At 41.3% G+C, this 25,063-nt stretch overlaps 1 protein-coding gene across 9 annotated transcripts in view; it reads right to left on the bottom strand.

The window, feature by feature from the left end:
* The window catches only part of LOC140481473 (disks large homolog 2-like), a 956,164-nt gene that overhangs the window by 869,661 nt on the left and 61,440 nt on the right, over positions 1-25,063 (bottom strand). For 2 of the 9 annotated variants that reach the window (XM_072577709.1, XM_072577707.1), the window contains exon 2: positions 13,910-13,965. The exons of the other annotated variants lie outside the window; for them this stretch is intronic. The gene's annotated coding sequence lies outside the window, so the exon portion shown is untranslated. The remainder of the gene's footprint in view (positions 1-13,909; positions 13,966-25,063) is intronic. 9 annotated transcript variants of the gene reach the window in all.

Here is a 25,063-nt window from a genome sequence, read left to right on the forward strand (position 1 = left end):
CGGTGTCATTACAGTATCCAAGGAGCAAGAGAATCGACGTTTCTGGCATAAGCCCTTCTTCAGGAATGGCTTATGCCCGAAACGTCTATTCTCCTGCTCCTCGGATGCTGCCTGGCCTGCTGTGTTTTTCCAGCACCACATTTTTTAACTCTGGTCTCCAGCATCTGCAGTCCTCACTTTCTCACGGTGTCATTACAACTGAACATACTGATTTATCATCAGGTCAGAAAATGTACCAGAGAGTTACCATATAACCGAAATGCAGCAAAATATTACATATTCCATAGATAATGTTTTAAAAATGGCTTCCCAATTCTTTATAACTTGCTTATATACAATTTTAGAAAGTTCTCTCAAGATGATGCACACACTTGGATAGTTTGTACCTCTCAAAGAATTGAATGCTCTCCTCGATTTAACCTATTTCATACAATTGGATCACTCATTTTATATCTAATCTGATTTTAGTCTCCACAAAAGCAAATGGATTTATAGTTCTGACTGAACCCAATCCTGATATAATTGTTATTTTTCCACACTGTCAAAATTTCAATTAGTGAATTAAAGAACAATGAATTCACCAAGCAACAGAATTAATTCCTTGACCACAATTGCCAATTTCAACATTAAAGTATCTTAAACACATCCCTGAATTAATAGAAACAAACAATAGTTCCTATCAACACAATGCAAGATCGTAGTACACACCACTTGTTTTTTTTATTTCATTCACAAATTGAAGAGCATTGCTGGCTAGACCAGCATTTACTGCCCATCCGTAATTTTCCAGAGGGCAGTTAAGAGTCAACCACATTGCTGTGGATCTGGAGGCACATATAGGCCAGACCAGATAAAGACGGCGAGTTCCTTATCGAAGAGACACTAGTGAACCATATGTATTTTTCTGACAATCAGTGGGTTCACAGTCATGAATGCTCTTAATTCCAGACACACTGAATTCCAATTCCACCATGTGCCATGGCAGAATTTAAACTCAGGTCGCCAGAACATTACCTGTGACTCTGGGTTAACAGTCCAGCAATAATACCATTTGACCATTTCCTCCCCCTATAACATGACATAAAATAGCATAATATTTCACCAGAGCACTGCATACTAAAGCCAAATTTACATCCATCATATCAATTGTGATGGCAGGATCAAATTAATTTATTCCATTGTCATCAGTTTGGATCTAACATGGCTATATCGTAAAAACTGTACCTTTTTTTTGACAAACCACACTTGACATAGTCTACATTCATTTGTCTTTGTCAAATTCTTGTCCTTCTGTAATTGTGGAACATACAAGCATTAACAAACTAGTGCAAGTTGCCTCTCTTGAATCTTCCACATCATTATTTGCTTTCCTAAGCATGTTCTTACATTAACGGTCATTCATTCCATCTTAGATAACTTCATCTCTACTTCTGCTGGCAATATTTTGCTTGTCATTTTTTTTAATGTGTTCCAACACCCAGATTTGTAAAATAATATGGGGATTGCCATAGCTTTTTAAACTTGTGTCTTCATTTTGTGGTGAAAAACATTTGTGCTGCTTGCAATTTGTGGTAACAGGAAGCAGGAGGTTCCAAGGGTTCGTTACATTTTACTGTCATATTAATGACATTCATTTTTGCCTCATAATAGAGGCAGGGCCTGTTGGAAGGGTTTCAGTTGAATACACAGGACAGTTCAGGGGTTAACGGAGTTCAAAGGTGACAGGCCACGAAACTGAAAGTCGGTGCAAGAAAGCGAAAAAGAGCAAAGCAAACTCCATGTTAGGCAAAGGTGCTTTTAGCTGTACTGATAAAAGTAGTCATGATTTGGAGATGCCAGTGTTGGACTGGGGTATATAGAGTTAAAAATCACACACCAGGTTATAGTCCAACAGGTTTATTTGGAAGCACCAGCTTTCAGAGCACTGGTCCTTCATCAGGTGATTGTGGAGTATAAGATCGTAAGACTCAGAATTTATAGCAGAAGTTTACAGTGTGATGCAAGGGAAATTATATATTGAAAAAGACCTGGATTCTTTGTTAAGTCTCTCATCTTTTAGAATGACCATATTGGTTTCAATTCTTTCATTTGTAAATCGCAAAACTTTTAAAAATGTTACATTCTCAAGTGAACTTTAACAATTGGTGTCATGTTGGCCCACATAATGCATTTAAGGTGTGAGCTGTTCTGTGAGAGACCGTCCGAGCCACAATGGTCAGACTGATTCTAATCAAAAAAACAGATTTACAGAATCTTCCAGGGGTTCATGCAGCATTTGAGCAAAGTAAAATGTAATTCTGCAAGTACAAATTCACCCCACAAACTTATATGTGTCTGTGTGTATGCGAGTAGGTGTGTGTGTCGGGGGGGGGTTTATGATCATCTGAGAGAGTGTGTGTATGTGAGAGTGTAAAGGGGTATAAGTCTATGAGAGGGTGCACGCACGCGCCTGGGTCTGTGTGCGCATGCATAGTGCAATGGGGTCACCTGTAATGTGACATGAACCCCAGGTCCCGGTTGAGGCCATCCCCATGGGTACCGAACTTGGCAATCAGCCTCTGCTCTGCCACTTTGCATTTCTGTTTGTCTCGACGTCCACCTTGGAGGATGGTCATCCGAAGATCTGTGGTCAAATATCCCGAACAGTTGAAGTGTTCTCCGACTGGGAGGGAACATTCCTGTCTGTTGATTGTTGTGCAGTGTCCATTCATTCGTTGGCAGGCCCAAGTAGAGGCTACGGAAATGTACCATGCCTCAGAGCATCCTTGCCTGCAGCATATGAGATAGACAACAGTGGCTGAGTCACATGAGTGCTCACTATGTACATGGTGGGAGATGTTCCCACACATAACGGTGGTATCTGTGTCGACATTTTCACGTCTTGCAGCGTCTACTGTGACAAAGTTGTATGGTGTTGTCCTGAAAGCCAGACAGTTTGCTATGAACAATGATCTGTTTGAGGTTTGTTGGTTGTTTAAAAGAGAGAAATGGAAGTGTGGGGAAGGTCTTGGTGAGGTGCTCATCCTCATTGATAATGTGTTGCAGGCTGTGAAGAACATGGCATAGTTTTTGGCACCTGGGAAGTACTGGACAACGAAAGGTACCCTGTTGGTTGCAGCTTGTGTCTGTCTCCTGAGGTCATTATGGTTCCTCGCTGTGACACGTCAGAACCAACGGTTGATGAGTTGAGCATCATACCCAGTTCTTATGAGGGCATCCTTGAGTACTTCCAGGTGCCCGTCACGTTCCTCCTCATCTGAACAGAGTATGTGTATGCATAGGGCTTGTCCATAGGGGATGGCTGTTTTAATGTGTTTCAGGTGGAAGGTGTAGAAGTGTAGCATCATGAGGTTATGTGGGTTTGCGGTAGAGTGAGGTGCTGAGGTGCCCATCCTTGATGGAGATGCATGTGTTCAAGAATAAGACAGATATTAAAGGGTAGTCCATGGTGAGTTTGATAGTAGGATGAAACACGTTGATATCATTGTGTAGTTGTTTTATTAACTGCGCACCATGGGTCCAGAGGAACAACATGTCATTAATGTACCTGGTGTATAGTGTTGATTAGAGGTCCTGCATGTTCTAACCTGTGCATGAAAATGTTGACATGTTGGAGTGCAAATTTGGTCACCATGACTGTTCAGTGTGCCTGGATGAAGGACTGGTTGTCAAAGGTGAAAACATTGTGGTCGAGGGTAAAGCGGATGAGTTATAGGATGGTGCTCAGAGACTGGCAGTTGTTGGTGTTGAGTAAGGAGTCTGTTGCTACAATGTTGTCATAACGTGGGTTGCTGGTGTAGAGTGCTGAAATGTCAATCGTGACAAGGAATGTTCCCGGTTCGACTGGCCCGTGGGTGCCGAGTTTATGCAAGAAATCTGTAGTGTTGCAACAGAAGCTGGGGCCGCCTGTACAATGGGTTTCAAGTTGCCTTCGACATAGCCAGAGAAGTTCTCACAGAGGATTCCAATGCCTGATACGATGGGACATCCTGGTGTGTTGGCTTTGGGTATCTTCAGAAGGCAGTAGAAGCCACCTATGCGAGAAGTACGTGGAATGAGGGTGCGCAAGGAACTCTGAAGGACTGGATCCAAAGTCCTGATCAGTGTGTTTAGTTCATGGGTGTGCTCTTTGGTCAGATCAGCCAGTAGCTGCCTGTAGTGTTCCTGGTTGTTCAGTTGTCGGTACACTTCCTTGCAGTAGTTTGATCTATTCTGAATGATGATGGCTCCTCCTTTATCTGCTGGCTTGATGACAATGTTGTGGTTGGGTTTGGGAGCATGGATGGTGTTGCGTTGTGATCAGGTGATGTTGTGCTCTACCTTATCGGTGCACTTGATGAACCTGGCATTTATATTTCCTGACAGTTTGAGCATATATGTCAAGCCCAAGGCAACAGCCCTCCGGTGGGGTCCAAGTTGGCTCCTCCTTTGGTTACTCCTCTGCTGAGCCCTGTGATGACGGTTTTGGTTCCTTGGTGGATTCACTGGGATCACTGCTAGCATCTTGAAAGAATTCCCGGAGTCTCAGTCATCTGATGAATTCCTCAGTGTCTACAAGAATTATGAGTCCATTTTGGTGGTGGGGCAGAAATTGAGACCCCTGAGACCCCTTCAATCTCTTCCAGTTGAAGGGTGTGGTCCGATAAGTTGACTATTGACTTCCCCGGAGTGATAACATTTTCCACTGTGGTGCCAGGGTGGACTTGGCTACTGCTGGTGGTGATGCCAAGTTTCTCCAGTTTCTTGTTCTTGCTGTGCACATGTATGATGTATTGCCTTGCCTGTTTGGCAATGTCCTGTAACTGTACTGTTGTATCCTGAGTGCAGTGTGGACTCCACCTTAATTGCAAGGTTGTGGCACCTGCTGTAGAGTTAGTGCACAAGATGATTTAGGAGTTTGCGAGGGGTGTGGTGGCAATTTTCTCCGCGTAGTCTGTTGTAGGTCGACTTGAGCGGGTTCATGATCCATAATCCTTTTCAGATCTTTCCTGCTTTCCTGCATTTCTGTAGAAACGTGAGGTCTGTGTGAATATGTGCGAATTTCTTGGAGATCCTCTCCACTTTAAGCTGGCAGTTAGTGGTGTCGATGGTAGTCATGATTTGGAGATGCCAGCGTTGGACTGGGGTGAACAGAGTTAAAAATCACATAAAACCACGTTATAGTCCAACAGGTTCATTTGCAAGTTGATGTTTTTGGAGCACAGCTCCTTCATCAGGTGGTTGTGGAGTATAGGATCATAAGACACAATTTATAGCAAAAGCCCCTTTACACACACACACACACACACACACACACACACACACACAGTGCCATAGACACTCATAACCCCTTCCCCCTCAACACACATCCACATATAGGTTTGTGGGGTGAAGTTGTACTTGCGGAATTACATTTTACTTTACTCAAACACTGCATGAATCCATGGAAGATTCCGTAGATCTGCGTTTTTAGAATAGGATCAGTCTGACCACTGGGGCACAACAGTCTCACACAGGACAGCTCAAACCTTATATGCATTATCTGGGCCAACATGACACCAATTGTTAAAGTTCACTTGAGAATGTAACTTTTAAAAAAGGTTTGCAATTTACAGATGAAGTAACTGAAACCAATATGGTCTTTCTAAAAGATGAGAGACTTAACAAAGAATCCAGGTCTTTTTCAATATATAATTTCAGTTACATCACACTGTAAACTTTTGCTATAAATTCTGTGTCTTATGATCTTATACTCCACAACCACCTGATAAAGGAACAGCGTTCCGAAAGCTAGTGCTTCCAAATAACATGTTGGACTATAACCCGGTGTTGAGAGGTTTTTAAACTGATAAATGTAACTGAACTACATGGGTTCTCTGTTCTGTCTCAGAATATCTATAGCAGGGAACATAAAACAGTGCAGCACAATACAGGCCCTCCGGCCCTCAATGTTGTGCAGACCTTTTATCCAACATGAAGATCAGACTAACCTTCATTGCACTATCTTCCATGTACCTATCCAAGAGTTGCTTAGATGTCCCTAATGTATCTGATTCAACCACTACTGCTGGCAGTGCATTCCATGCACCCACCACTCTGTGTAAAGAACCTACCTCTGACATCCCTCTAAAACCTTCCTACAATCACCTTAAAATTATGCCCATTTCTACCCTGGGAAAAAAAAGTCTCTAGTGTCTAGTCTATGCTTCTCATCATCTTGTACACCTCTATCATGTCACCCCTCATCATTCTTCGCTCGAATGAGTAAATCCCTGGCTCCCTCAATGTTTCTTCATAAGGTGGAGGTATCAAGTTGAACTGGGATGTATAAAGTTAAAAATCACAACACCAGGTTATAGTCCAACAGATTTGTTTGGAAGTACTAGCTTTCGGAGCGTCGTTCCTTCATCTCCACAGATACCTGATGAAGGAGCAGCAATCCAAAAGTTGGTAGTCCCAAATAAACCTTTTGGACTAGAACCTGGTGTTGTGAGATTTTTTAACTTTCTTCCTAAGTCATACCCCTCCAGTCTAGGCAGCATCCTATTAAGTTTCCCCTGCACTCTAAAGCTTCCACATCTTTTCTATAATGAGGCAACTAGAACTGAACATAATATTCCAAGCGTGATCTAACCAGGGCTTCATAGAGCTGCAGCATAACCTCACAGCAGTCAACCTCCCTGCTTAAACAAACACACCATACGCCTCCTTGACAACCCTATCAACTTGGGTGGTAACTTTGAGGGATCTATGGACCTGGACCCCAAGTTCCCTCTGTTCCTCCACACTGCAAAGAATCCTGCCTTCAACCCTGTAATCTGCATTCAAATTTGACCTTCCAAAGTGAACAACTTCACACTTTTCCAGGTTGAACTCCATCTGTCACTTATCAGTCCAGTTCTGCATCCTGTCAATGTCCCATTGGAAATTACAACATACTATCTACCAATGTAACAACCTTTGTCATCCCAAACTCCATAAGCAACCCTTCCACTTCCTCACCCAAGTCATTTACAAAAATCACAAAGAGCAGAGGTTACAGAACCGATCCCGGCAGAACACCACTGGTCACCAAGCTCCACGCTGAATACTTACCATCGACCACCCCCCTCTGTCTTCTATGGGCCAACCAATTCTGTATCCAGATATCCCTGTATCCCATACCTCCTTACTTTATGAATGAGCATACCTTTGGAAACATTATCAAACACCTTGTTAAAATCAAATTACACCACATGCACTGTGCTACCTTCAACGTGTTTTGTCACATCCTCAAATAATTCAACAACGTTTGTGAGACATGACCTGCCCCTCTCAAAGCCAAGCTGACTATCTCTAATCCAACTATGGTTTTCCAAGTAAATCATAAATCCTGTCTCTCAGAATCCTCTCCAATACTTTACCCACCACAGACATGAGACTGATTAGTCTGTAACTCCGAGGATTATCGCGATTCCTTCTTGAACAAGAGAATACCATTTGCCATCCTCCAATCATCTGGCACTAGTCCAGTGGACAGTGAGGATGCAAAGATCATAACCAAAGGCGCAGCAATCTTGTCCCTCACTTCCTGTAGTAACATAGGGTATATCCCATCTGGCCTAGGGGATTTATCTATGCTTGTGATTTTCAAAATTTTCAGTACATCCTCCTTCTTAACATCAACTCATTCAAGCATAATCAGTCTGTTTCACGCTGTCCTCAGAAACATCAAGGTCCCTCTCAGTAGTGAATACTGTAGCAAAGTATTCATTAAGAACCTCCCCCCTACCTCCTCCGACTCCTTCCGCCATCCCGGATTGGCCCTCCCCTCACTCTGGCCATCCTCTCGTTCCTCATAAGTGTAGAATGCCTTAGAGTGTTTTCCTTAATCCTACCCGAAAAGCTTTTTCATGCCCCCTTCTAGCTCTCCTAAATCCATTCTTCAGTTCCTTCCTGGCTACTTTGTAACCCTCTAAAGCCCTGTCTGATCCTTACTTCCTCAACCTTAAGCAAGCTTCCTTCATCCTCTTGACTAGAAGTTTCACATCCCTAATCACCCAAGGTTTTTTCAACCTACCATCCTTTCCTTGCCTCAGTGGGACAAACCTGTCCGGAACTATCAGCAAATGCTTCCTAAACAACCTCCACATTTCTGTTGCATATTTCCTTGAGAACATCTGTTCCCAACTTAGCCACCCCAGATCCTGACAAAAACTGCTCCATCCAAAGTATTTGAACTAAGGAAGTTCCAATCAATATTAGGGAAGTTAAAGTCACCCATGACACAACCCTGTTACTTCTGCACCTTTCCAAAATCTGCCTCCCAATCTGTTTCTCCGTGTCTCTGTTGCTGTAGGGGGGTCTGTAGAAAACTCCCAATAAAGTGACTGCTCCTTTTCAGTTTCTGACTTCCACCCATACTGTCCACAATGACCTCCCTTTCTGCAGTTGTGATACTATCCCTGATTAGCAATGCCACTCTTCCACCTTTTACCTCCGCGAACCCCCAATTCCTTTTGAAACATGTAAACCCTGGAACATCCAACAACCATTCCTGCCCCTGTGATATCCAAGTGTCTGCAATGACCACAACATTATAGTTCCAAGTACTGATCCATGCTCTAAGTTCATCACCCTAATTCCTGACATGTCTTGCCAAGTAGACACACTTCAATCCATCACACTGACTGCACCTTTACCCTATCCGGTACGTATCCCTCCTCTCAGACTCTCTGCATGCTGTACCTGGCTGTTCAGTACCTACTCCATCATCTGATCTGTAGCTCTGGTTGCATGGGAAGCTAGTTGGCTTGGCACCCATCCTATTTTGAGTCACACCCCCGTAACCTCATTTCTCCCATTTCCGCCCTGTCCCCCATACAAAAACAAATACACACACCTGACTGGAGCACATAAAATTTGTTTCTGTTTAAATATAACAGAGTCGACCCTTTGCAATTCACCTACCTGTGCAACAAGTCCACAGCAGACATCATCACCCTGACCCTACACTCATCCCTGGAACATCTTTTTAACAAGGATACTTACATCACATTTCTGCTTATTGACTACAGCTCAGCCTTCAATACCATAATTCCAAACAAATTCATCTCTAAACTCCAAGACTTAGATCACTGCTCCCATCTCTGCAACGGGATCCTCGAATTTGTAGAATCTTCTTCTGGATTGCAATCAATGTTGCAGTGGCCCATGACTAAAACTGACCACTTGGAGCTCTTTTTTAACTAACAAAACATGGCCAAAAGGATCTGAAAGTTGCTTTCAACCAATGATCACAGCATGACTTGTAATCTCCATATAGATATACTGGATGAGAGGAGATTCTCCATCTGAAGTAGTATTAGGGAAGTTAATGAGGTTTCTGTAAACAGGTAATTTTAAGAATGTACACATTTTAGTAAGGGGCACTTTTGTAAGGCCTAGTTTGGCCACAGTCTCAAGTTTGTTATTTAGTAAAAAGCAGAAGGAAAACTCTGATCCTACAGTATTCTGAACTGTTCGGGTAAAATTGTCGAATTAGAATGGCAAACAACAAATTAGTGTGAAAAGGTTAGCTGCATTCCTTAAGCAAAATGTTTATAGGCAATAAAGAGGCCCAACGCATTATTAAGGAAGATAAAGCATTAAATCATGCAAACATGACCTCCAAAAAAATCCAATCACACTGGAAGAGGGCAGAGAAAGGTTGTAAGAGAGTTCATGACTGTGGAAAGATAAACAATTGAAACTTAAGTACAGGCATAAATAATTTAAACAAATTCTTACATACAAAGATCAAGGGAAGGGTTACAAGACAGATTACAAAATACAGAATGAAGATATGGTTATGTCCCCTACTTGCTTGTGGAATCTAAACAAGTTTTATAGAACAGCTTGGTAAAAGTGTAAAGTGACTGAAATTCACCCTCAGTGGAATCCAAATAGATGCTTTTCTTAAGAAAAGATAATTAACAATGCAAAGTGTTTAGAGTAAAAACAATAAAGATTCATTTAAAAATGAAAGTTAATATCCACTTATAGCAGGGGTCATAAACTACAGTTGCAAATCAAAAGAACTGTTGTTTGATCTCAGGCTGAAGTGAGAGATGGGTTGTTATCCATTTGTCAGCTGTATCACAGTAACTTTATATTAGAGTTGATTTTGAAAACCTTATAACAAATGGTAGAAATTAATATCCTTTCTAATCTGTCATACTGAAGTACAGAATTTGAAGAAGTTCTTAGTGAAAACCAACTATTCAGGTTATTGGTAAATAATGTGGTGCAACTGGCAAATGTCTGGGAAGGTATAAAACTGTCAGAAGCATTCTAAGATCCCAAAGGCAGATAAAGAAGATATCTGGCAGTCACCATAAGATAATATGAGGACCGAGAGCTGTACATAGAGTTGTCCCTCATTGATTGTGTGTTTACTGGATTGGATGTGTAGATTCCGGGGAAATGGCTAACAATGATATCAATGTTACATGTAATTATTGTAATGCAAAAGGTATAAAATAATGTATTTCACTGGAGAACTGAGCATCACTAACCTCTGATCTCAGCTCTGATTAAGGCAGTGACTAGTCCCCACATGAAAGCCAAATTCAGAGAAGTCTCTGGCCTCTCCTTTATATTAGGTAATAGAGCTTTGAATAAACATCACTTGTGGAAAGGAGCACAGGACTTAAGACTCCTCTTTAATATTTCTCCCTACAACAGGTGACAACACCCCCATCATAACCCTCAACACCAATGCCCCGCAAGGCTATGTACCCAGCCTTCTACAACTCCTTACATACTCTCAACCATGTGGTCAAAGTCTGCCCCAGCTCCATTTACAAGTTTGCTAATGACACCATCGTAGTAGGTGGATGAGGCAGAAGACAGGAAAAAGACAGAATGCTTAGCGGCACAGCGTAAAGACAATCTCTCCATCAACATCAACAACACAAAGGAGTTGGTCATTTATTTCAGGAAGCAGAGTGAGTGCATGCCCCGGTTTGCATCAGTGATGCTGAGGTGGAGATGGTTGGGAGCTTCAAAGTCTAGGGAGTGATGATCACCAACAATCTGTTCTCATCCGCACACGTTGACGTGATGGTCAAGAAAGCACAACATCTCTAGTTCCTCAGGAGGCTAAGGAAATTCAGCCTGTCCACAAGGACTCTTACCAACTCCTCCCAAAACTGCAAGAAATTACAGAATCGTGAACACAGCCCAGGCCTTCACAAAAAACAGCTTTTCATCCACTAACTCCATCTATACTTGCCGCTCCCTCAGGAAAGCGACCAACATAACCCCTCCCACCCTGGTTTCACTCTCTTTCATTGGGCTAAAGATATAAAAGTTTTATACACACATGAATAGATTTAAGAACAGCTTCTTCCTGCTGCTATCAGACTTCTGAATGAACCTCTCAATTTAAAATTTAATGTTGATCTCTCTCTCTATGCACTCACTACAGCCATAACATTACATTCTTCACACTTCGCACTGCTCGCAAATCAAAACTTTTCACAGTACCTAGGTAGGCAACAATAAATCAAATCAAATTGATTGCATTCTATTGTCAGAGGAGATGGATAGCTGGGAGAAAAATTCAATAATTCGACTGGTTAGCTCTGTTAGCCATTCCTCACTGTAAACGGATAACAGAATTTAAAACTGGCTTCATTTCTTTATGCTCAGTCAATTTTTGATTATGTAAAAAAGATGGGACATGATTTCACAACTAATCACTAACCTTCGCATGTGATTCCATGATAGACATTTTTGAATGATATGGGATATGCTAGACAGACATAGGAGTTAAACAGAAGGCTTCAACTTTGTTTAAAACTGACACATTAGCCAACAATAAACATTTAAAAATGCAGTTTGTTCACAAAATATCCTAACAACATATCCACCAGGAACTGGGCTGAAGTTAGAACAGAAAATGTTAGCTCCTATTACAATACAAACTCAACCAATTTGTTGTGTTTGTACATAGCTTGAAGCCATTACACTCATATTAAAAACAGATAACCTATTACACAAATGAGTGTATAGTTAGTGAATATTTAGTATATACATTTTAGATTTAATGGAGGAAATGAATTTAATACCAGTAAACTCAAGCTATTTCACATTCTTCTTGAAATTATCGATAACCTGATTCAACTATTACATATATTCTGCTATTTACTGAAGAGATCAAATAAATTAAACTAACTGCTAAAAATAATGGCTGAAAGGAAAATTAAGTAACTTACAATGAATCAAAATTTCCTTTGTCTCCATAGAAGTCATGGGTGTAGAAAAACAAAGTAAATCAAAGAGACTACAATTGAAAAAACTCCTTTCAAAAACCAAAACTAAACTAATTTGTTGTATTTATACACAGCTTGACACTATGAGATGGCATAATTCAGAAACTAAAAGTGCTCTCAGTGCCACTACTGACAAGAATAATTCTGGAGGCTGATCAAAAAATTTAGAATGGGTAGCCTTCAGCCCACAAAGAAGAAACACTCCCACTGACAGCTGCTTTCTAATTCTAAATGATTCTCAAGTTGCTACATTTAAAAAGATTAAAATCTGTGGTCTGATACACAGACGAGTCATGACAACCATATAGCTCCAATAAGTTCATTATTATTACAATACTGTACAAGTTAGTTATGATCACATTGGGTGATTTTTTAATGTAAATAAAAGACTCCCTTTTTTCCCCAAAAAATTGTTTTTGCACCAAATGATTAAAAATTGAAGGAAACAAAATCTTGTTTGTTTGCAAAGCTTGAAAGAATAAGTCATCTTCACTTTCAGGCCTTTCACTATGTTAAAATTGTAGGGGAGTAAATTTAAACCACAGTGCAATTTCTAATACGTTGCAACTGATTCTTGTGAAATAAATAGAAAACATAAAACCTCCTAGATTGCCAAGTGATATTCTGACAGCTTCAGCAAATAATTAACTAGAGTTGTCAGGAGAAACTTCTTAAAGCATTTTCATCAGCAGTGATCAAACTTGATTTCAACACTCAATACAGCAGCTGCCTTCAGGAACTTGCTGGCAAGAGACAGTTTTCTGAAGCCTTGATGAAGCAGCTGTTTAAAGACATTCAGTCATACAAAACCCAAATAAGATTCTGAAACCAATCTGAGCCTTTTGCTAAATCAGGGTGCCACAGTATTGCACCCTTCTAGATGCAATGATGTACACCTCAAAGCACCCTCCCGGGAGTGTTCACTTTGGGCTTTGGACTCCAGAACTAGTTCCTTCCAATCCTTTGCCAAACTTAACACTCATTAATTTTTTTTTCTGTTTGTTAATTCTGGCATCAGAAAGTGGAGTGGCAATGTCTCTGGCATTGTCCTTCTGAAAAATTAGCTGGCAGCCTATAAAGCAAACTGTTTTTCACCTGTCCAAAGTGTATATTTTCAAAAGATGACTCATTAAACATTTAAATACAATTATTATTCGAGAATGATTAGAACCCAATTAGAAAAGTCTCAAGATGATTTTACAAACAATTAAACAGGTTTGAAAATAAAATGCATGCGTTATTAAACAAATGCAACATTTATTTTAAACGTGAAGCTAATGAGCTGATTTTTTTTCTTCCAAAACTACGTACGTTACACATTTGCACACAGCAGAAGAGATTGAACAGTCACAATCCAACAGCTGTTTTCTCTTCACCCACCTGACACAGACAATCACACAACCAATACCAAATACTGCTTGGTATCCACATAGCTATTCATGAACTACAAATCTAACCTACTTAAAATATATATAGTCACCACCATAACACCAAAGGCTGAATCAATTGCTTCGATGTTTTGAGTAGCAGTTACATTGCTTATAGTGCAAAAAATCATTTACTGTTGCCTCAACACAATTTACAATATATACATATCAAAACTTTGAGACAGTTATTAGGAAGGATCACTTAACTGGAAGCAGTCACAATTCACTCCACCAGACCACTGGACCACTCAAATGTAAGAAACCTGCAAGGAAACAGGGTAAGCATGCCAACCTGTTAGTAAGACTGAGATTACGTGGTTTCAAGACCCCCCTTCCCAGCTTACTCCTAACAAATGTACAATTTCTGGAGAACAAGATGGATGAACTCAGATCACGGCTCAACTTCCAGCGTGAACTGTGGGACCACTGAGCGCTCTGCTTCACAGGAACTTGGCTCAACCCATCCATTCCCGGTTGCGCGCTTCGGGCTGATGGTTTGTCCATCCATCGTATGGACTATACAGCACCCTCGGGTAAGACAAAGGGTGGAAGGGCTTGCTTTTTAAATCGACAACTTGTGATGCACAGACATTGCAACCCTGGGCAGCCACTGCTCCCCAAACCTAGAATTCCTCACCATCAAATGCCACCACTTCTATCTACCACAGGAGTTTACCGCTGCTATACTAACTGCTGTTCACTAACCACCAAAAGCAAAGATTGAGGAAGCTCTGGATGTGCTGTACTCCATCACTAACACCCTGGAGATGGAACACCCTGAGGCCCTGTTTATCGTAACTGGTGACTTCAAATCAAGCTAATCTAAGGAAAGCGCTTCCGAAGTACCACTAGAACACTACCAGCCCCACCAGGGGCTTAAACATTTTAGACCACTGCTACACCACTGTGAAGGATGCCTACCGCTCCATCCCCTGCCCTCATTTCGGGAACTCCAACCACAATGCCATGTTTCTTCTCCTGGCTTACAGGCAAAAGCTCAAGCAGGAGACCCCCTCACGGATACAGGTCCAGTGCTGGTCAGAGGCGGCAGAGGACCAACTCCAGTACTATCTGGAATTGGATGATCAGGCCACATTCAAACAGTCTACAGGTACCTTGGAGGTATCTGCCACCATGATCACAGACTTTATCAGCAAGTGTGTAGAGCACTGCATACCGAGGAAGTCAACCCGGGTGTTCCCCAACAGGAAGCCCTAGATGAATCAGGACACTTGAACCTGCTAAAAACCAGGTGTGAGGCCTTCAGATCAGGAGACCCACTCAAATATAAGGAATCCAAGTATGACCTTTGCCGAGCCATTAAGACAGTCAAGGACCAATACTGGTCCAAACTAGAGACCCAGACAGACACCTGCCGACTATGGCAAGGAGTGAATAACATCACAGGTTCTAAAAATAAACAGTGCAAGATAGCAGACAATGTTATATCCCTCGCAGATTGTCTCAACGCCTTCTATGCTCGCTTTGAGCAGAACTTCGGTGGACAGGGAACACCTATTCCGACAAGTCCTAATGAACCTATCCCAATAGTCACTACATCAGAGGCCAGAACAGTTTTCTTTCGTGTGAATTCAAGGAAAGCAATAGGACCAGACGGAGTACCAGGCCATGCATTCACAGCATGCGTAGATCAACTGGCAGAGGTCTTCTCGGACATCTTCAACCTCTCCCTGCAGCAGGCCACTGTCCCTGCCTGTTTCAAGATGGCCAACATTATCCCTGTGCCTCAGAAGGCCCATGCAGCATGTCTCAATGACTACTGCCCAGTGGCCCTAATTTCGGTGATCATGAAGTGCTTTGAAAGGCTGGTCATGGTATTAATCAACTCCAGCTCCCCCACTACTCTTGACCCACTCCAATTTGCCTGTTGGACCAATAGATCCATGTAGGATGCCATACCACTTGCCCTTCACTCCTCCCTAGAACATCTTGAGACCAAGAACAGCTACATAAGAATCCTACTCATTGACTACAGTTCAGCCTTCAATACTATTAGCCCTTCGAGACTGATTACTAAACTTAATAATCTCGGACTAAGCCCCACTCTCTGCATCTGGATCCTTAGTTTCTTGACCCACCGGTGCCAATCAGTGAAGATCAGGGACAATATTTCATCCTCACTAACACTAACACCCCCCCAGGAATGCGTACTCTGCCCCCTACTGTACTCTCTGTATGCCCATCAATGTGTCACTAAATAGTAGACTAATGCCATTTACAAGTTCGCTGATAACACCACCATAGTCGGTCGAATCTCAGATGGCGATGAAACAGACTACAGACGGGAGGTGGAAGTCCTGGAAAAATGGTGCACAGACAACCACTTAGCTCTCAATGCCAGCAAAACCAAGGAACTCACCATTGACTTTCGGCAGGATATTAATCATGCCCCCCTCCCCCCCTCTACACGTTAACAGTGGTGGAATGAGTGGAGTGTGTCAAGCTCCTGGGAGTGGTCATCTACAACAAGCTTTCTTGGACTCTTCATGTGGATGCACTGGTTACAAAGGCCCAACGTCTCTTCTTCCTCAGGCAGCTAAGGAAATTTGTCATGACGGCGTACATCCTTGACAACTTTTATAGGTGCACCATCACTACCTGGTATGACAACTGTACCATTCAAGATCGGAGACAGTTACAGAGAGTGGTGAACTTAGCCCGGCAATCACAAAAGCCAACCTCCCACCTACAAAATCCATCTACCAGGCCATATGTCAAGGAAAGGCCACCAGCATTCTCAAAGATCCATCCCACCCTGGCAATGTTTTTCTACAACCTCCATCATCGGGGAGAAGGTACAGAAGCCTGAACACAAGCACCAGCTGGTTTCGTAACAGTTTCTACCCTATTGTTAGAATACTGAATGGACTCTCAAACTTTTCACATTCACCTGTACCTGTGTTTTTGTTTTTGCCGCTGTTTACCTATTATTTAATTATCTATGCTACTTAATTATGTGATCTGCCTGTATTGCTTCCAAGACAAAGCTTTTGACTTTGCCTCAGTACACATGACAATAAATTCAATGCAATTATTATTAGCTAATAATCATTAAATTTGTCTCACATTTATTCCCGTGATGAATATAAATCACAGCCTTAAAACAACAGTAAAGAACTGCAGGTGCTGGAGATTTGAAACAAAGAAAAATAAGTTGTTAGAGAAACTCAGCAGATCTAGCAGTATCCATAAAGAGAAGCACAGCTAACATTTGAAGTCCTGCAATTCTTCTTCAGAACTCTGAATACACAGTACATAGGAATTTTATGCCTTTTGTGAACCTGAATCTCAACAGTTGCAGCCATCCTTGTAAATCTTTGGATACAAAACAGCTCTCTCTGCTTTCAGTGCAGTTTTAAAAAGCACAAAAATAAAAAAAGCAACGTCTTTATGATTTGAGTTCAGTGGAATATAAACCAACTTGTTATAATTTAACCGCCCAAGCTGCAATATGTTGATAAATCTGCACTACACAACCTCTAAGACTAATGTATGCTATCCAATATACACCAACCAAAAATAAACACTACTTCAAACCAAGGCTCTATGACTGTAGCATTACTTAAATTTAACCATTTCAGGTCAAGAGGAAATGAGCAATTCTACTAATAATTTTGATCATGTTTTTTATTTAACAATAGCTCTCAAGAAGTGTGCATGTAAACAACCAAATTTATTTGTTCTTCCATAGCTTTTAATTTTTTACCATCTGCCTGAAAGGCTGAAGGTTTTTAAAATTCAAATCTGGGAGAACAGATCACTGGCTAGGCCAAATTTATTGCACATCGCTAGCTACCCTTGGGAAGGTGATAAGCAGTTGCCTTCTTTAATCATTACACTCCATTGCTATAGGTAGATCCACAAATGGTGTTCAGAGGAAATTTCATGATATTGACACAGCAACAGTGAAGGTACAGCGATATACTTTCAAGTCGGGACGGTGAGTGGCTTGGAGGCAAACTTAAGGTGGTGGTGTTCCCAATTATTTGTTTCCCTTTTCCTTCTAAATTTGCTCATGGTTTGGTAGGTGGCTATCTAAGGATCATTGGTGAATTCCTACAATGCACCTTGTAGATGATACACATTGCTGCTACTGAACATCAGTGGAGGAGTGTGTGGATATGTTGCTAATTTAATGGGCAACCTTGTCTTGGATAGCATCAGAGAGTTGCAAAACTACACTCATCCAGACCAGTGAGAAACATTCCAACATACTCCTAATTTGTACCTTGTAGATGGCATATAGGCTTTGGAGAATCAGGGGGTGAGTTACTCTCTATAGTATTTCTAGCCTCTCTTGTAGCTACAGTATTTGTATAGCTGGTCCAGTTGAATTTCTGGTTAATGGTAACCCCAGGATGTTGATAATGGGGTGATGGCCATATTGTCCCTTATTAGGTCAAGTGGCTCCAGACATTTTTTTTCTCGGATTTTCATCAACTCTAGTTTTGCGAATGCCCCTTGAAGTCACACTTAGGCAAATACAATGTTGACAAAAAGAATTTTGGAATTCAGTACTTTGGTTCATGTTTGAACAGGGGTTGTAATGAGGTCAGGATCTGAGTAGTCCTGCTGGAATGCAGACTGAGCATCACTAAGCAGATTTTGTTTGATAACGCTGTTGATTACACCTTTCATCACTTTACTAATAATTAAGAGTAGACTGTAAAAATTTTATGGAACTAGCTTGAAGAGGATCAGGAGTCCATTCCTGGTACACTGACTAATATTCATCCATGAATCAACATTATTAAAAAAATGGTCATTAACACATTACTTTTTTATGGGAGTTTGCTGAGGAATTTGGCGGAGGTCATATGGATAGCTGTCAGTCCAGCTTTGTTCAACAAATTCAGACTACCCTCCCCTCCTTCACAGAAGTTCACTACTGCCCTAAAGCTGTCTTTCTCCAGTTTTCCATTATGTTGACTGCTCTTAACACCATATCCAAATAACTTGCAAAACCTCTCACTACCCTTTTCTAATGTACCTAAGATTGCTGTTACTTGTGAACTACTATCCAACACCAAAGTCATTTCCAAAATACCCTCAATGTGATGTCACCTCAATTTGTGCCCATCTTTCCTTGTGAGCATAAGAGGTATAATCACTTAGTTTGCAGATGACACCAAAACTTGAGGTGGAGTGGACAGCAAAGAAGGTTATCTCAGATTACAACAGGATCTTTATCAGATGGGCCAGTGGGCTGAGAAGTGGCAAACGAAACTTGAAAGGGTTCAGAAAAGATTTACAAGGATGTTGCCAGGGTTGGCGGATTTGAGCTATCAGGAGAGGTTGAATAAGCTCAGGCTGCTTTCCCTGCAGCGTCGGAGGCTGAGGGGTGACCTTATAGAGGTTTATAAAATCATGAAGGGCATGAATAGGGTAAATAGACAAAGTCTTGTCCCTGGGGTGGGGGAGTCCAGAACTAGAGAGCATAGGTTTAGAGTGAGGGGGAAAAGATATAAAAAGAGACCTAAGGGGCAACTTTTTCCACACAGAGGGTGGTACGTGTATGGAATGAGCTGCCAAAGGAAGTGGAGGGGGCTGGTACAATTGCAACATTTAAAAGGCATCTAGATGGGTATATGAATAGGAAGGGTTTGGAGAGATACAGGCCAGGTGCTGGCAGGTGGGACTAAATTGGGTTGGGATATCTGGTCAGCATGGACAAGTTGGACTGAAGGGTCTGTTTCTGTGCTATACATATCTATGACTCTAACACTCTACACTTGAAAATCTTAAAAGAAAAGTCAATCCCTGGCAAAGTCCTGAAAAGGCCATAAACAAAATCACTGGCATCCTCTATGTTGCCTCCTTAACTTTTCTGCAGCTTTTATGACTAGACTATCAACAGCACTGCTGTGAAATTGTTGTTATTTTTGTCTCTAAAATTTGAGCTTCTTTCAAAATCCATGGGCTTTTCCTGCGGAATTTTTCCATTTATATCACTGCCTGGATGTACTGGGTCTTTACACTTGTGTTAGCATATAGTAAGAGGAGGTCTGCACTCAGCAGAATGAAGGTTAAGAAACTTGACTGAACATAACTATTTCCAAAGGTTGCTAAGAGAGAATCTGCCCACGACTGCTGAGTGTTTCCGATTAGGGATGACATTATGGTTGTGCATCCAGTGAAGTCATTTTGGGTGGAACTGAGAAATAAGAAAGGGATGACCACCTTATTGGGATTGTATTATAAATCCTGCCCAAGAGTCAGCAGGAAAATGAGAAGCAAATTTGAAAAGAGGTCGCAGTTCTCTGTAAGAATAAGAGGGTGATAATGTAGGGGACTTTAACTTTCCAAACATGGGCTGGGACTGTCATACTGTTAAGTGTTTGGATGGAAAGGAAATGTTCAGTGTTTACAAGAAAGTTCCCTTATCTGGTATGTAAATGTACCTACTAGAGAAGGAGCAAAACTTGACCGTCTCTTGGGAAATAAGGCAGGGCAACTGACGTCAGTGGGGGGAGCACCTTGGGGCAAAAGATCATACTTCTATTAGTTTTAAAACAATTATGGAAAGGATAGACCTGATCTAAAAGTTAAAGTTCTACATTGGAGAAAGGCTAATTTGGGTAGTATTCGGCAAGAACTTTCAAAAGTTGATTGGGGGCAGATATTCGCAGGTAAGGAGATGGCTGAAAAGTGGGAAGCCTTCAAAAATGAGATAACGATAGTCCAGAAAAGTGTGTCCCTGTGAGGGTGAATGACAAGGCTGATAGGTGTAGAGAATGCAGGATGACTTGAGAAATTGTATAGACAGTAGAGATCAAGTGAATCCCGAGAGAGTAAAAAGGTAATAGGAGTATGCTGTACTTAAGAGGGAAATCAGGAGAGCCGAAAGGGATATGAGATAGCTTTAGTAAAGAGTTAAGGAGAAGCCAAAGGGTTTCCACAAATACATTAAGGACAAAAGAGTAACTAGGGAGAGAATAAGGCCCTTTAAAGGTCAGCAAGGCTGCCTACGTGAGAAACCACAGGAAATGGGTGAGATACTAAACAAGTATTTTGCATCTGTATTTACTGAAGAGGAGAACATGGAAACTGGAGAACTTGGGGAAATAAACAGCAGTACCTTGAAAAGTGCCCACATTACAGAGGTGGTTGTGCTGGACATCTTAAACGCATAAAGGTGGATAAATCCCTGGAACCAGAAGCTCAGGTTAATGTTCTGAAGATGTGGGTTTGAACTTAACAACATCTAGGCATAAAAAAAAGCTTTGCAGTGATTGTAACATCTTGTTTACCTCCTTAATTCCCTTTAGGGAAGAATATCTGCTATCCGTACCCATTTTGGCCTGCACTGGACTCACCGCAGTGATATTGACTCTTAGGTGGTTAGCAGTTGAATGTTCCTCCTGCAGAATATGGGAAATAAGGGTTACCACTAGTGCCCCTGCTGACTTCATCTGCGGAAAGTGCACCCACCTCCAGCTCCTCGAAAACTGCGTTTGGGAATTGGAGTCAGAGTTGGATGAACTTTGGATCATTCAGGAGGCATGGGGGTTATTGAGAGGAGTTACAGGAAAATAGTCACACCTCAGGTGCAAGAAAGAGGCAGATGGGTTACTGTCAGGGGACGGAAACTGAACTGGCAGGCAGTGTAGGGAAACCTTGTGGCCAGTCTCCTCAATAACAAGTATACAGTTTTGGATACTATTGGTATTGCTGGAGGAAAGGCAATTATGATCTAGATGGGATTGAGGTTGACGAGGAGGTGGTGTTAGCAATTCTGGTAAGTGTGGAAATAGCCAAGTCCCTTTGGCCGAATGGGATTTTTCTTAGGACTCTCTAGGAAACCAGGAAAGAGATTGTTGAGCCTTTGGCTTCAAAATTTATGTTGTCATTGTCTACAGGAATAGTGCCAGAAGACTGGAGAATGGCAAATGTTGTCCCCTTGTTCAAGATGGGGAGTAGAAACAACTCCGTTAATTATAGACCAGTGAGCTTTACTTTGATTGTGGGTAAAATGTTGGAAAAGGTTTAAGAGATAGGATTTTCATCACCTGGAGAGGAATAAGTTGATTATGGATAGTCAACATGGTTTTGTGAAGAGTAGATTGTGCCTCACAAACCTTATTTGAGTTCTTTGAGCTCGTGACCAAACAGGAGGATGAGGGTAAAGCCTTTGATGTGGTGTATGCGGATTTCAGTAAGATGTTTGATAACGCTCGCCACAGTAAGCTATTGCACAAAGTACAGAGGCATGGGATGGAGGGTGATTTAGCAGCTTGGATCAGACATTGGCTAGCTGAAAGAAGACAGAGGGTGGTGGTTGATGGGAAATTTTCATCCTGGAGGTCAGTTACTAGTGGTGTACTGCAATAATCTGTTTTGGGGCTACTACTGTTTGCCATTTTTTATAAATGACCTAGATGAGGGTGTAAAAGGATGGGTTAGTAAGTTTGCAGATAACACTAAGGTTGGTGAAGTTGTGGATAGATCTGAAGGATGTTACAGAGGGAGATAGATAAGCTGCAGAGCTAGGCTGAGGGGTAGCAAATGGAGTTTAATACGGAAAAATGTGAGGTGGTTCACTTTGAAAGGAGCAACAGGAATAAACAGTATTGGGCTAATGGCAAGATTCTTGGTAGTGTAGATGAGTAGAGAGATTTCACTGTCCATGTACATAGATCCCTGAAAGTTGCTACCCAGATTGATAGGGTTGTTAAGAAGGCATATGATGTGTTAACTTTAATTGGTAGAGGGATTGAGTTTCGGAGCCACGGTGCCATGCTGCAACTGTACAAAACTCTGGTGTAGTCGCACTTGGTGTATTACATCCAGTTCTGGTCACCACATTATAGGAAGGAAGCTTTGAAAGGATTCTGAGGAGATTGACTCGAATGTTGCCTGGTATGGAGGGAAGGTCTTATAAGGAAAGACTGAGGGACTTGAGGTTGTTTTCATTGGAGAAAAGCAGTTTGAGAGATGACTTAATTGAGACACAGAAGAGGGTTAGATAGGGTGGACAGTGAGTGTCTTTTTCCTCGGATGGTGATGGCTAGCACGAGTGGACATAGCTTTAAATTGAGGGGTGATAGATATAGGGCAGATGTCAGAGGTAGTTTCTTTACTCAGTAGTACGGACGTGGAATGCACTGCCTACAACAGTAGTAGACTCACCAACTTTAAGGACATTTCAATGGTCATTGGATAAAAATTTCAATGAAAATAGAATAATGCAGAATAGATAGGCTTCAGATTGGTTCCACAGGTCAGCGCAACATTGAGGGCCAAAAGGACCTATTCTACATTCTATGTTATTTGTCCTCTTGGCAATTCAGGTTGCTCACATTCCATGAAAGAGAATAATTTAAAAACCACTTCAGTCCTCAAGGCTCAATAGTATAGATAACATTGATGAAGAAACATGAGACAGTGATATTTCAACATGTCACCAACCCTGTCCTCAATATTTTCTGATTTTTTCCAGAGATTTTGCTTATGTTCTAAGCATTTATTTATTACATCAGGTGAAAATAGTGGGAACCACAAAGCAGCATCCCACTACCCTTTTCAATGCATAACTTGTTCAGCAGGAATTCAGCAACCCTAATTTTAATTCCAAATTTTGTCTGTGCAAATTAAAAAAAAAATCACTTTCTACTCCCGAAATGAATGCAGAGTATTGTGATTCCTTTACGTCTCATTGTCAAGTCCCCAGGTGCTCCTCACAATGAATAGCAAGTCTGGTGAAGCCTGAGACCTTCTGTCAAGATCAGATAATTGGGTATCAGCTGCTAGATCAGTTCACAAATGTTACAGTTTCTCACAAGGCAAGTCTGCAAAAGGCGACACTAAGTATTGCTGCTCCTTGTGGCTTTGTAAGGATACCTTTAAAGAAAATAACGATTTGCTTGTTGTTTTAGCTTTGTAAGAAATTTGTTGCTGGATACAATTTAAGTCACCAAGTTACTGTTTGCAATTGCACGCCACTACTGTTGAGAATGAATGCGCATGTGCTTAAAAAATATACCATTACATTTTGCAAGTATCCTTAATGCCTATAAAATTGAGCAGGTGAACGATGCAAATGATCAATACAACAGTTTTCTTTAAGGCATGTAAACGCCAAGGCAACTTCAACTCACCACCCGGTCCCATTTAAAAGGAAATAATAAAATCAGCTAATAAGTTCCTGCATGTTAATTTGGTTTATGCCTATAAATATCACCACTAGATGTCCCCCTTATCTGAATTAATGAAATATATCAAGGATCGTTCTTGGTGGTTTAGAGGAAAAACCCAAAGGGAATGCCAGAATTAATGCAATTACAACAGGTCTTCTACCATTTTCTACTACCGCTTTTCTCCCAATCTCTCCTGAAAATTCCTGTTATTGCCTGGGTACAATTCACTGTACATATTCACAGGCTTTCTTGGGCAAATGTATTGAATACATTATCACCAATCAAGCAAAGGTTTCACTGGCTTGGGCACATGAACAGGACAAACAATACAGTCCCAAGGATACATATACAGGGAGGTGGCCTGTGCAGAAAGTCGAATGGTAAATTGAGTTTTAGGCACAATGATGCTGTCAAAGAGATATGAAAGCCCACACAAATCGCACAAATAGGAAACTCTAGCTAACAATTGATGCAAAAGACAAAACCAGCTGTAAGCAAAAATTCACTGCCCCCACTACAACATGCGCTTTCAGAAATTCCAAAGCAGATACCTACCCTGCAAACAAGGTATCAGCAAAGATCATTCAATACCTCTCTCACGAGAACAGCATCACATCAACAAATTCCAGAATTGGCTTGCTCAGCCATCAGTGCTGTAGACGATTTCAATTGATATTACCCAAAGTCTGAGGTTAATTTCCCATTACCTCTTAGAGAGGATAAGATGCTAATCACCATAGCTATTGTCACATACACTGCCCCAAAAGCTTGTTCAAGTTTTCACGTGTATTGTCCAAAGACAAAACTGCAGCCACATGCCCTGGAATGATTCAAGAAGTTGTTACTACACTTAGTACTCCTGAACACACAGCTGGTGCTGAGTGTAATGCCCAAAGTCTGTCACTGGACAAAACTTCCCCAAACACAAACCCACAGAGTCAGGGGATTTCAAACTGCAACATCTTCCAAATTCCATGGTTTAAAGCTGTATTGTTTCCCTTTTTAATGTCCACAGTTCAAAGTTCAAAAAATAAAAAGTGGTCTTACATAACTCTTGGGCAATGAATGACTTGAAGTAGAATCAATGTCAATTTGTAGCTTGACCAAATCAGTAAATGCATTAAGTATGCCCCAAATAAATAATAACTCCAATCCCAAAGAAAAAAAACACTAACTTAATGAATGCAGTCACATCCCTTTTGTA

Source organism: Chiloscyllium punctatum, chromosome 9, assembly GCF_047496795.1.
Source record: "Chiloscyllium punctatum isolate Juve2018m chromosome 9, sChiPun1.3, whole genome shotgun sequence".
In the NCBI taxonomy this organism is placed as follows: Eukaryota; Metazoa; Chordata; class Chondrichthyes; order Orectolobiformes; family Hemiscylliidae; genus Chiloscyllium; species Chiloscyllium punctatum.